The sequence below is a fragment of the Macrosteles quadrilineatus genome, unplaced genomic scaffold (assembly GCF_028750875.1).
Source record: "Macrosteles quadrilineatus isolate MER2022 unplaced genomic scaffold, UCM_ALF_1.0 Scaffold_7__1_contigs__length_78375512, whole genome shotgun sequence".
In the NCBI taxonomy this organism is placed as follows: domain Eukaryota; kingdom Metazoa; phylum Arthropoda; class Insecta; order Hemiptera; family Cicadellidae; genus Macrosteles; species Macrosteles quadrilineatus.
Window position 1 is genome coordinate 60,413,340 of NW_026542600.1, and position 13,607 is coordinate 60,426,946.

Below are 13,607 nucleotides of genomic sequence, written 5' to 3' on the forward strand. Positions count from 1 at the left end.
TATTTTTCCTATTGCGCGGGCATTTTGTAACAGGGGCTGTGCGACATTTGATCTTTTCGGTTGTTGTTCCTCCACGCAGATATGTGTGGTTTTTGAAGCGGTTAACATAGTACACAGTCTGTCCAATGTAGAAGCTATCACAATCGTTCCGATTGATTTTATTTTGTAGATGCCCGAAGCGTCGAATTTGTTACAATATTCTATTTCAGGATGCAGTATTTTACTCATGGTGTTCTAAGTCATGTCTTGAATCTGTTAGCAGTCCTTTGTGTTGTAGTCCCCATGTAACTAAATGTTACATAATCTGATGTGTCCTTTTTCATCTCTTCTAATATTGTTCAGCTGTGTAGTTTATTCTGGCTAACGATTTTTCTCCACGTCTTTCTTCCGATGTCTACTATGGTTTTGGTTTGAAATCCATTAACTTGCGCGATCTTCTTAATGGTGTCCAGTTCTTTCTTGCTATTGGCTTGGCTAAGTGGGATCTTATATGCTATATAGTCTTTACTTATAAATAGCAAGACTATATACATAAATGTTGACACAACGCCTGCACTATGTTACGGTGTGCAAATCTCAGTACTACGCGGAGGCGTATCCAAACAGTAACTTTGGGTGATTTAGCTCAACACTCACCAGCCCACAAACATACAAAGCAAATACCACAAAGAATAATGAGAATCGACAGGTTTCAGTAGCCTGTAAATTATTATTAGTCAAATATAAAAAGTTAATATAGGGGTGCTATAGAAGAATTTAAAATTAAAACAGTAATTAAGTCATATTATATGTTTGATAACTGGCTATTTGTGATTGTAGAACACAGGAAACACGAAATGAGGATTTTATGGGACGCAAAGTCGAGTTCGAATAATTGATGGTTCTACATATCATTAATCATTGGTAGGGGAAACACAAATGAAACATGGGGATGCAAAAATAATGATCAAGCTATTTCATTTGTTCTGGCAATGCTCTACGTGTAACCTAATTTTGAATTCAGTAGTATGAGTTCTTTTAATTTTAAAAAGAACATGGACCAGTTACACTAACATAATTGTGGAACAATTGGACTTTTATTTTATTGCACATGTCACAAAAGTATTTAATGGATTTATCCAATTATGTACATAATATACAAGGTGTCTTGAAACCATATGAACAAACTTTGTCACGTTATTCAGTATGTCAAAAGAACAAAAAAAGTTATATAACATATGTCCTATCTTATTAAGTTTTCGGCCTATCTGTATATATGTGATTTTTACAAAAACATTCATAAATCCTTAACTGTTTGAGCTACAGCGTTCAGATTATGTATAAATATTTATCATATTGGTCACTATGTCTTTGCAAAATATGAATAATAACTCTTGAACCGTTTAAAAACGGTTTATAGGTCCTTTATAGTCTATGTTGACGGGAAAATGCAAGGTTAAAAGAAAAAAAGAAGGGAAAAAGGGTAAATATGTATCTATGTATTCATATACTTTTCCAGTTTTTTTTATTTTATCGCTTGTTACAATAAAAAAGATCTTCAATGACATATACCTTTTATTGATGTAAACCCTGCCGACTCTGCACTTTTAATACGCCGTTATAATTGAATACTCGCCGTTTTAATAAACAGTGAAACGCCACAAAAACATTCACATTTGATAACTGGATGACTCAATGTTTATAACCCTCCACCCTATTTTCATTTATTTCTTTTATTTTTATTTTACCTTCCAACGGTCAAGAACCAATTTACAATATGTTGTATAGATGACTTAATCTAACTTAAACATATACATACAAAATAATTTTTGACAATGACATGCAGTAAATACAATTTGATTTGAGCAGTATCGAAATAGACGTACACAAAGCAGAACTTTAAATAACAACCAATAAACAAGAACAACAAACAAGAATAGTAAGTGAAAAAATAAGTGAACGACAAACAATAAATATATGAGTTTCAACAATAACAATAAATATATGAGTTTTAAAATAACAATAATATATGAATTTCAACAATAACAGTAAATATTGTGACACACTAGCAGTCGGTCCATCAATCATCTCTCACACAGAATAGCTTCATATTTTATAAAATAATCTTCTTTGTGAATGTACGCCTATTGTCATATTAAAGGAAAATAGTGGATTTTATCTATATTATGTAAACTCTCTGAAAAACAAAAATTGAAGGCAAAGGGCGAAATATATTTGCGTACACAGACTAAAAATAACCTATACGTCTTTAGCCCAATGCCGGCAGTAACACTTATGCCCAAAGGTGGGTAAAATTAATGATGACGAATATATGTTTTTGTTTCACGATTTCTTTCAAAACCTTACCTTATAACAAATCACATCACGTAAAGAAACAAAATATTCCAAACAAAATATTATGTTATTTCAACATTTATATAAATAATGGTATAAACATTTTATATGCGGATTAAATCTAATAGGTTTTGTTAACACACAGTTTTATAAAGCCAGAAGTTACTTGATCTATTCATGCTGCAGGCAGTTAAACAACAATGTTGATCTTGTTCCGAGAGAGATTTTCCTGGCACTTTACCTCTTGATAATGTCCAAATTATGTAACAATTTACGATTCAAGGAAAATTTTTAAATACAGTGAAAAAGGGTTGCTCTCTCACATTCAATTGAACACTTATACAAATGAAACAACACGTAACCTAGTGGAAATTATATTCATAAATACTCCAAATGAGTTCATGTGAGTTAATTATCAGTTTGTATCAATAGCCGTCGTTCTTTTATAGAGAATATAGTGTAAGCTAGAACAAGTCATCAGTATAAAACCACTATAAAACTTTACAGCACAAAGTTATAAAGTGTAAGGTACCGGTGACCATGTTTTAGCGAACAAGAAGCAGTTGAAGAAGAGATACAAAGTGTGTTCTTCATGATTATAGACTGCTACTGAAGATTGGGTTCCGACGTGCCATACATGACAAAATGAAGCTTTAGAGATCATAAAGCAAAACTGGAGAGTGGCGTGTAAAAATGTGGCAGACTCCACTCTTATCGATTGTCGTCCCGAATCGAAGTTTTTTTTAAGTTTTATTTTGAAATTCTTGAACGTGTTTGTTAAGACACAAGGGGTTTCGTGAAACAGCTACAGTCTAAAAAAGTTAATAAATCATGTAGAGACTGTATAATATTGTTTATCGAAGAAAAATGTTGTCAATTCAATATCTGAATGGCATCAACTGGGTAAAAACCATTTGGGTGTTTGGCATTATATACCAATTAATAAGGGGTAATTATTTAATTATTATTAAACAGTTTTAAATATATAATATTAAATATCTAAACAGTACTCAATACTTGTTCAAACTGAACAAGAAGAACCAGTAAAATGGTACAACGGGGCTTTTCACAACAAAGAACAAACAAAATATACCAAAACATGTTTTATTAAATACAAATAAAATTAAATCATAAACTGAGAAGAAAATTGACTAATTTAATAATTGCATGATGTTTTAATTTGTTAATTTGTGAAACTGTATGGTAAAAGTTAACTTTATATACATACAATTACCCATTATTTATGCTTTACAGCAACTGCAGGGGAAATATCATGTATAACACGAGCGCAAAGTCTCTTTTCTGTACACAAGAAACTTTCCACAAACATTTCTCTCAAGCCACTAGATACACAAATAAGTATATGATGCGCGCACTCAGTGTTTGTGATTGTGGGTATGCGTAAACGAAATGTAAAATAAAATAATTGTCTCATAAAATAATTTGAGGTAACTTAAAAAAGTCTTCAGTTGAGAATTCTGCTGTAGAATAGCCAAGGACAGGTTAGTACGCAGAGGTTAACTTTAACTCCGCGTAGACCTAGTGAGAGCGATTTTTATTTTAAATCTTCCTTGAGCAAGTCGCTATGATACTTAAATCTATTGATCTAGAAACAAATAATTATAAACACTTTGCAGTTAATCATTAGTGTAGTTTATAAGTATATGACCGACAAGCCTAATATTAAATAGATTGAGATTTAAGGTTTTGAAGCGTTCTTCAAGTTGCAATTTTGTTTGGGAGAGATCTTTGCTTCCCGAATTTTCTTGTGCTGTTTCACAATTGCAGTACATTATCATTATTTTGGATATATATACACGTTTATACCGGTGAAGGAAGTAGATCCCTTGTGGGACATAACTCCCTAGACATATGATCCAAAAAACCAATTAAACTACTCTCATATAAAAGTAAGGCTTAGGAAACGTATAGGAGGTAAGTACGAAGAAATAGATTGTTGTATTTGACCTAAACACCTTCTCCCCAGAAAACGTAATACTACCTTTAGAAAAATGGACCAACATACTTTAATATTTATTTTAAGATATTTTCAAGAAGATGGCCCGGCCCCATTATTGAAATTTTCTTTGTGTAAATTAAAGATGAAAAGACCCTTGTAAACCCCGTCCTCGACTTCGGCATTATATTTCGTAGCGTATTGTATTTTTCATAACAAACCCTTGACGTGTTTCCTTTGTTTAAGATTCTAAAATGTACCAAAATCATTCTCTAGAGAATGTCAAGACAAAAGAAATTGTGGATTGAAATACAAAACGAGATATGCATTATTAAAAAGCCTCTAGCACAGGTGGTGAGAAGGAACAGCCGACGCGACTAAGTGAACTGGAGACAAAGGAACAGTTAAACGGGCCAGACAAAGGGACACTGGAAATATAATTAATTTCAGAGGAAGACACAGAACTGTCATCTCACTATATAGTTGACTTTTATTGTCTGGTCATTGAGTATCCAGTACATTCTTAAGCCTTCAAAAATTGCTTTTTCCTTCAAAGTTTTACCCTTAAAAAATTAAAATGTCGTACTTTCATTATGCCCACCATATAGAGCTTAAAACACAAATAATTTTGTAAATTGAAGCGTTGTTGTACAATTAAAGCTTACAGAGAAAATTCCAACAAAACGTTACACTTTGAATTCCAATGTTAATCTTATGGAGAAAATGAAAACCGTCGTAGTTTGCTTGTTTATGTGTACAGCATATGTTAATCAAATCTGTCAAATTTACTATAAATACTATAAATATTTAGTAAAAAACGTGTTACCTTCCCCATATCAACATTCCGAGTACTCCGAGGAATGAAATAAATTGTTAATGGAAATGTTTTAGTTAAAAATCAGACAAATTGAAATTCGCTTAGTCTTTAAATCTTCTGGGGCAAGGGCATTTAAAAATGCCCCCGCTGCAGCAAACCTGCAGACTAAGCGAATTTCAACTTGTCTGATTACATTTTTACTAAAATATTTTCATAAATAAGACATATTTATTCCCTATTTAAATAACATTAGATTTAACGAGTGCTTAGGTTTGCTACTACGGGAAAGGTAAAAAGTGTTTTTAGACCATACATCAATAGTATAGGATGAAATAAATAAATTTGCCAAATGTTGTCAATATATATCCATAAACGAGTAAACTACAACAATTTTCTGTTTCTCCATTAGAATAACATGGGAATTTTAAATTACATTAATTTTTAATTTTCTCCGTAACCGTTAGGCATACAACACCGCTGCAATATACTAAATTATTTATTTTTTAAGCTCTACAAAACGGTTTTGAAATAAATTGCAAATTATTTTGTTTATAGGGTCAAAAATGGGAAAATCCCATTTTTACCCCATAAAATCCCGATCTCATGGTCCGATAATGCTGGATCGCGAACTCGTTCGAATAAACGTAGGTTTACACGTTTGTACCAAATTTCATCAAAATCGGATTATTTTTGCTCGAGTTATCTCGCTAACGGACACACGTTTGTAGACTTTGTTTATGAATTTTAACGGATGGTGTTTTTGGCCTCTAGGGACCTCAAAATGAAAAATTAAATTGGTCCTGGGTCCACGTCTTACCATGAGTACTACGATAATAGCTTATTCCCTAAATGGGAAATTCGCTAAAAGATAAAAATAAAATCTCATTAGAATATTACAACTTGACAAAACACTCAATATGCGAGTAATTGTAAGTTAAAAAAGAGAGCATACAGTTAATTCTACCACTAGCTCCATATCTGCTTAAAATGTTGTGATTTTACATAGTTCTAATACGTGTTAGTAGGCTACTCCTTAAGCCTAACCAGGTTGTACATTGTTCTGGTGAATATAAAAGTGCGAGTGTTTAGTAAATAGATTAACCAATGTGCATGTTTGTTCTCTTGTTAGTTTAGTGTTAAAAATTAAAGAACTGAGCTAACCATAGAGGTATATATTATACCTTGTAGGTGAATATTATATCGGTGAATATTATTACGACATTGGTGACCATTATTCGTTTCATGTTGGAAATAGGCCAAGTTCATGCAACACAAAACAGACAATTAATGAAATGAAATGAAAAATTTCTTTATTTAAGAGGCGAAGTTAGGACTAGCGAGTCCTCTCTGCCACTTAACCTCTAATAATCGTATAGTCCTTTAATCTTTAATAGTATGCATTTCTTAGGAGATTTCTTTTTGCGATATTTTTTTTAATAAAAATATAATCAGATTAAAGTTTCGTTGGAATAATAAAGACTTTAAATTATCATAGGCATTGAATATTTCGGTTTACTGCTCAAAATTGTATTATCTTTCTTGCTTCATAAGAAATTGACTGATTTGCATTAATATTAAATTTTGCTAGCGTAAAACTTAAATTTCATTAGATGGATATTTTTGCAATCGATAATTTTAATTTCAATCAATGTAACGAATATTTTCAATAGTTGATATTGTTTATTTCCATTTACAGAAATATTCGTTTACATATATATGAAAGATAATCACGAACAGGCTTCAGATAACTAAGTCAATCCGTAATACTGTACTAATAGCAAAACTATCATTACATGTACGTAGCAATATTAATACGTTTGGCAGCTTATATGAGACCACGTATTAACTTAGACCATAAATTACGCTCGGAATCAGGGTTTAAACTAAATGTCACACAACAGTAAATCCTCCGTGGTCCAATCCTTGCACTAAATATATTACAGTACAACTAATGACAACATGTATTACAACGGAATGAAATAGTTACAACTAGTGCAATCAAAAACCATCGATCGAATAAGTTATGGAGACAAAAGTACGTATGTTATTACTGTATTAGAGATGATTTTCCGTTACAAATTATAAGTGGATTTTACGGAATTAATTTGATTTCGATTTCGGCTAGTCATTAGTGATAAATTACTTCAATATTAGGTCCAACAGTATGTTGAAAATTGTAATTTTTCATCGATGGTTAATAAAGATTAAATGCTGAAGCTTGTGTGTGAATTAGTTGTAAAGGCACATAAATAATGCAGTTGTATTGGTTGCAAAATATGACTTCGTGACCAATGTAAATTTTTGTTTTCGAGACCGAAGAATTAAATATACTGTTAGGTTAGCTATGAGTGTATGTGTGATAAAGCATGATAGATTTTATCTAAGTTTTATGCCATTTAAACATTTTCAAACCAATATCTATTTGAATGAATTTACAAACCATCCCAAGGAAATTAATTTATTTTTATCATGAGATATTAAAATTTGGTCAACATAAAACAACTTTGTTCTTCATAGCAAATTAAATTACTAATGTTACCAATAGTCTTTACTGGGCGTGAATCTTTAGGTAAACTACCTTCAATTGTTAACAAGGTTTGCATACAAAATCATTGAAGCAACTAGGTATTCATTTAGTTGGCAAGTTGGCCGATTTAGAGATATTTTTATTTTTATTTTGTTTCAATAAACAAAATTGCATGCTTCAATAATTGCTGATGCTGTCAATAATTATTTTCAAATTATGGCTTTTAAACTATGACCAAGCAGGTTTTACAAACAAAAAAAAGGGGGAATACGCTATTTTATCTTATAAAATATTACATATTTAAAACATAAGTAGTTTTTTATCGTTTTGTTTAAAAAACAATTGGCCTAACGGCAATAATTGTAAATATGATTGTATAGTACAGTAGTAATAAATAAATGTATCATCGAGAATAGTTATCCTTGCTAGTTACCTTACCTCATGGTCCATTTTGTCTGTGCTCAAAAGATGTTTTGTTTTTATATAAAAAATAAAAGCCATATTTTAAGCTTTTATTCAGTTTTTTTTAACTGGAAGTATCAAAATGTATATTTGAAAATTTGGCATAAATTAGCAGTCAAAGTTATAAGAGAATTGTTTTACAGCCCTTTAAATATTGAGCACCAATATGAAACGGCAATCTTCATAAGGGTTCACGGTAAAATATTTGATATGCTCCCACTACACCAATTAACGCACTGAAATTATATAGGCTACAACTCGAAAACTATACAATGTATTTACCGTAAATACGCTGTTATCTTATTTATGTAATCTAATCTCTCAACTACAAAAGAAATTCAACTTTCAACACAATTCAGATTTGATATACCTACTAAAGCGAATGTAGAAAACTTAACAACCGTACTTCTGTATTCAAATGACCTAAGTGTTTCCAATCGGAATAGTTTAAGCTTAAATAATATTTTATGAGCCAACTCCTTTAAAGAAAATGGTGAATATGGTAGCTATAGAACATGTAAATATAAAGCTTTATGTGACATTGAAGGCGAGGGTCTAGAGTACATTCACTTCAACTTAAGTGAACCTCATAACCTCAAGTCCTCATCACGGGGACGTGTAAAAACCTTAAAGTTTGTCCCCATTGACGTTCACCATAAACCCCATAGAAAATTGATCATGTTTGAGCAGAAATGTCTGTATTTTTGCTCTTGAAACATCTATCAGTTGAATAATATTACAGCACCTTTTTTAAAACAATATTTTGGCTCATAACTTTTTAGGAAAATGCAAGTGATTCATAACCAAGCTTTTGTTTTACTTCTTTTTTCACTATATCTATATGGGTAAATTACATTACAAAGGATTGGGTTAGGGTGTGTGTGTTAGTCCCAAGTCTTGATTAGGTAGGAAAGGAATGCATTAATGATTAATATTTTACTTTTTATTTTTCTGTGGGTGCTTGCTGAATCCATAAATGAATTCAAGTTATTATGTCGAAGCGATCAACCAACGTCAAAAAACAAATGTGACTAGGATAATTTGGTAGTCCTACTTATTATTACATTTTCGTATACTTTTTTAAATTATAACTTATCTACTGTTATGAGCTAGCTGCGTCTGGTAAGTGAGGCGAATAAAGTTTTTTTTTTTTTTTTTTTTTTTTTTTTTTTTTTTTTTTTACTGTGTAATCTCGTAAAAAATGTCAATTGTGTTTCTTGTTAAAATCAGGAATGCAAATTTGTTTACAGGAAAATGTTTTTCCTACATTTAGCATAAGCAGTTTATTGTATAGTATGTTATTGCGGCCATTTAGTAGTGTACAACCTTAACTTCTCGCTTGATTTGTTAGTGTTAGCTAGATAGTACAATTATTCTATATTGTTTAACTCAAATTCCTTAAGCATGTTTTTATTACAACAAAATTAAACAAAACAGGCTTCACAACACAATGTAAGCAATACATGCATCTCCTCCATTTTAAATAATTGTTTTCACATAAGGTTACAATGTTGGCTTAATGCAGTGTTTATGGCTTGGACACTATATTGTAGTTTGCCCCGAAGATGCGTTAATGCAACTCATCCAAAACGTCGGCCACTGTATTTGTCAACCCAACTTCGCCGACACAGTCTCTCAAAATATTCAACAAATACTCGTACACTGAAAAAAACCCTATTGTTACATATAACTAGAAAACGAGTGAGTTTAGGACATGTGCCTTTAGGTCATTTTTTCAGTTTTGACTCCAGGAACCACTTCCTGAAGTTTGTCAGGGTTCCCGTGAAACACTCTGAAGATTAAAGGTAGCCTACATAGTAGACATATAGGGAATGTAGAAAAGTAAGAAGTATTACTGTACCTTTCCAAGGTCACGATGCGACGCACGGACTGGTCAGCCCCGATGCGCTTCCATCCCCTGAAACAAATATAATGCTTAACAAAAATATATTGTGTCTCTGATAGGCCAAGTGACTTTAGACCAAGTGTAAGTGCCATTTAGTTATAAACCTGAAAATAATTAGTTTATAAATGTAACTGGCAAGTCACTGGGTACTAGGGTGTACTTCGATAGGGATATGTTTACTACTGTTTTGTAGGTGTTACACGTCAGGTCTTAGATCACAGAAAACATACTACTATAACCTTATTACAGGTTATAGTAGTATATTTTCTGTGCTCAGATTTATAAATGGGTGTAAGGAGAGGTGCAAATACGTTGAATGATGTAAGGCTTTACAGGGTCAATGGTTTCCCAACCAAACTTATAACGAGCAGAGGCAAGTCCTCGTTCGTTGTAAATCCAATGTAATTATATTTCAAGTTAGACATCCTAGCACCATTAGCGCAATTTCAAGTTTTGTATAGAGATGTTAATGTCAAATAGCCTAGGGCATTAAATTTGGGAGAAAATAGTAATGTAATTATAGCATATTTGCAACACCATGATATTTGACGAAACTCTATACACTGGAATAATGCTTTATTTTTAACCAGAAAACAAAGTTTAGTAAATAAGTGTTGAGAAGAACAACACAACAGTTAATTATTCATTGTCCTGTCTAATTCAAAACGTTTAAATGCTCCTCTGGATTACAACAAAGCGAAAATAAACATTTAGAAAACCAAGACAATATGATGATACATAATACACTTTAATTACTACTATGTATCTACAGAAGGCACTATGCGAAAGTTGTTTAATAATACAAAATACCTAGTACAGTACAAGTTACTGGTAAAAAGTTACATAAACGGCCTGTTAAGCAGAAGCCCTTCATATATAATATAAAAAGGGGAGCTTTTTCATATCTAATTTTCTTAGTTAATTTATGTAAAGACAAATGTACTCTCAGTCTGATACATCACAAATATATGTAATATTTACGACTTTTAAACACTCAAACCTGAATAACAATAAAATTAATACGTTATTCAAATGTCCGTGAAAGTGTGAAACAGATTTATCGGTCGGCTTGAGCGAAGCCTGACATCTTAAATCCAATAGTGCCAACCTTGTAAACAGCGAGATAAGTGGACAGGTTGGCACCACTGAGGCTTCTATTCCCCACAAAGAGCTTGAGTGAATTCTCAGAACGGCTGAGAAATATGTGGGTTATTTTATTTCAAATATAATAACTCAGCTGATACAATAATGATGTTTATTGTTATCATATGTTTATTGTTATCATATGTTTATTGTTATCATATATTTATTGTTGTTGTTTGTTTTATCATAAAGGTAAAAGGTGTTTAAAAGTCAGCGTCAAAGATTTTGAGGCATTATTATGCACACAAATAGATATAAAAATACACAGCTCGGGTAGTTATAATTGACTCCTCTTTATGGAAGGAGCCAATTTTAGATTTTTAAAAATTCCTTTAAAAATGTCACTTGCAATGACCCCCTTAAACTCCTACCATTATTTGATTTTTCTTCCTGCGTTACTTAATTATTCGGTGAAACGTGTGCTTTTCTCGCTACAGTCACCTTCAAGCGCGTCGTACTCTTGTGTTTTTTTACTAGCTATTATTTAGTACACAAAATCCATTTTAATAGTTGTCACTCGTTCACGAAGAATATTTAGGTCATGGACATGTTCTTTGGTTACATTATTAGTGTAATTTAGCTTTGATAGAAAATTGGACTCATATTGTTAGGGGATTTCAATTGAGTCCACATCAAATTTTGATCGGGAGCAACATTCTACTTCACTGGAAAAGTTAGTTGCAATTTCAATTACATAATCGTTTATGTAAAAATACTGTAAATAACATCAAGTACCTAGTTAGGCTACATGAGTTTTAGTCAAATATTAAAATTAAAAATTCCTAATAAATATCATGAACTATGATTAAGGTATCAACAGAAAATTCTCAAAAAATGCATAAAAAAATTAACGATAGTAAACATTTAACATCTAATTGATAGACATTTGAATCATTTTTTAAAATGCACGATAAAAATGATAAAAATTATAAAACATTTATTTTAAATTTAAATAAAAATACAGAATAAATAAGATGAGTATTAAGTGAATGAAATAATACATAGACACGTTTTGATTAAAAACGTGTATTACATTTTTATAAAAGTATATAACAAAATAATTGCCCCTACACTCTGCAGTGACAAAGCAGATATGCCTGTAAGTTGCAGGTGTATAAATGAAGGCGCTACAAAACTACGCATAGGCTGATGCACTTGCACTTGCATTTGCTCAGTTATGTTACAATACAACTGAGCAGGAGAAATAAACACAGACTATACGGACAAGCCAGGCTTCTAAAAGCTTGTAAACTTGTAAACAGCTCTAGGCTTCTTCAGTATACGTAGAGTTTATTTTTAATGCTATGCTAAGCTTTCAATACGTAAAACAATTAAACATTTAAACATAAAAAAATGTTTAATTGTTTTATGTATTTATTCGTGTCCGTACTGTGTTTATCTTCTAACGATGTTAACAACTGATCAACTCTACACTATGTACCTGAAGCTGACGATGGTGTTTTAACACCGAAACATGTCCTGAATTGACATATTTTATTGAGCTGTGACGGGAATTACGTAAGTAATTTAGTCTTACATTATGTCCAACAGCTCAGGGGCTACACACATGGATTTAAAATCACGGATTCAAATTGTACGGGGTGTATAACAACTCAAGGGCCATATAATAGTATTATTTATATCCGACTAAGTATATTTTATTACATTACTTTGCATGTTTTTACCTTTCCGTTTATTCCTGGTCTGAATTGTGATTTATTTAGGTATTGGTTGTTAGCCTTACTGACACCATTGCTTTCCTCCAAACTGCTGGAAACATCTTAGTTTTGGGATAAAAGTAATACGTGAAAGCACATGAAAGTCTCTGTTCTAAAAATCCCTATTTCTATCAAAACTTAAATGTTAATATTTTTAACATGAACCTATTGGTTGAACTGCTAGTTAGGAATTGGCAACGAAAAACAACACAAAATAATCATACCTTGGACTTGGTATTTGTTTTGTGTTGAAAATTTTGAGTGCACTTATGCCGACTAAACACTTCTATTACTGTAATATAAAAAATCCTAATTATCTTTTGTGAATGGAGTAAAAACGAACAATTAAATTCTGCCGTTTGAAATTAACTACTTAAACAACCACATATGTTAAACAATTGTTTATCCAAAACTATTAATAGGCTCTTGGATCTATGCGCTTTGGAAAAATATTTATCTTAATACAGAGAGAATTTCCATAAGTACTGTACGATTAGGTGGCTATAGACTATTCAAAAAGCAGAGCAATGCCCCACCCCTAATATTTAGAGAAATATGTTTCACCTGATGTTGGGCAGAATATTTTTTTCCAAAAATAAGACAGCGTAAAACCAACAATCACATAAGACCGAAGAAGTATTAATGTTTGTGTATAAATGAAACTGTGTGTATATAGGTTTAAGTTGATAAGCATATTCGGTGTTCTGGAGAGCAGAATGGCTGTTTTCTGCGTTCAGCGAATC

General features: G+C 31.7%; 1 protein-coding gene across 1 annotated transcript in view; it reads right to left on the reverse strand.

Moving 5' to 3' along the window:
• LOC128998668 (glutamate-gated chloride channel-like) overlaps positions 1-13,607 on the reverse strand; it is a 351,411-nt gene that overhangs the window by 149,908 nt on the left and 187,896 nt on the right. The window contains exon 4 of the mRNA XM_054424900.1: positions 9,959-10,015. The gene's annotated coding sequence lies outside the window, so the exon portion shown is untranslated. The remainder of the gene's footprint in view (positions 1-9,958; positions 10,016-13,607) is intronic.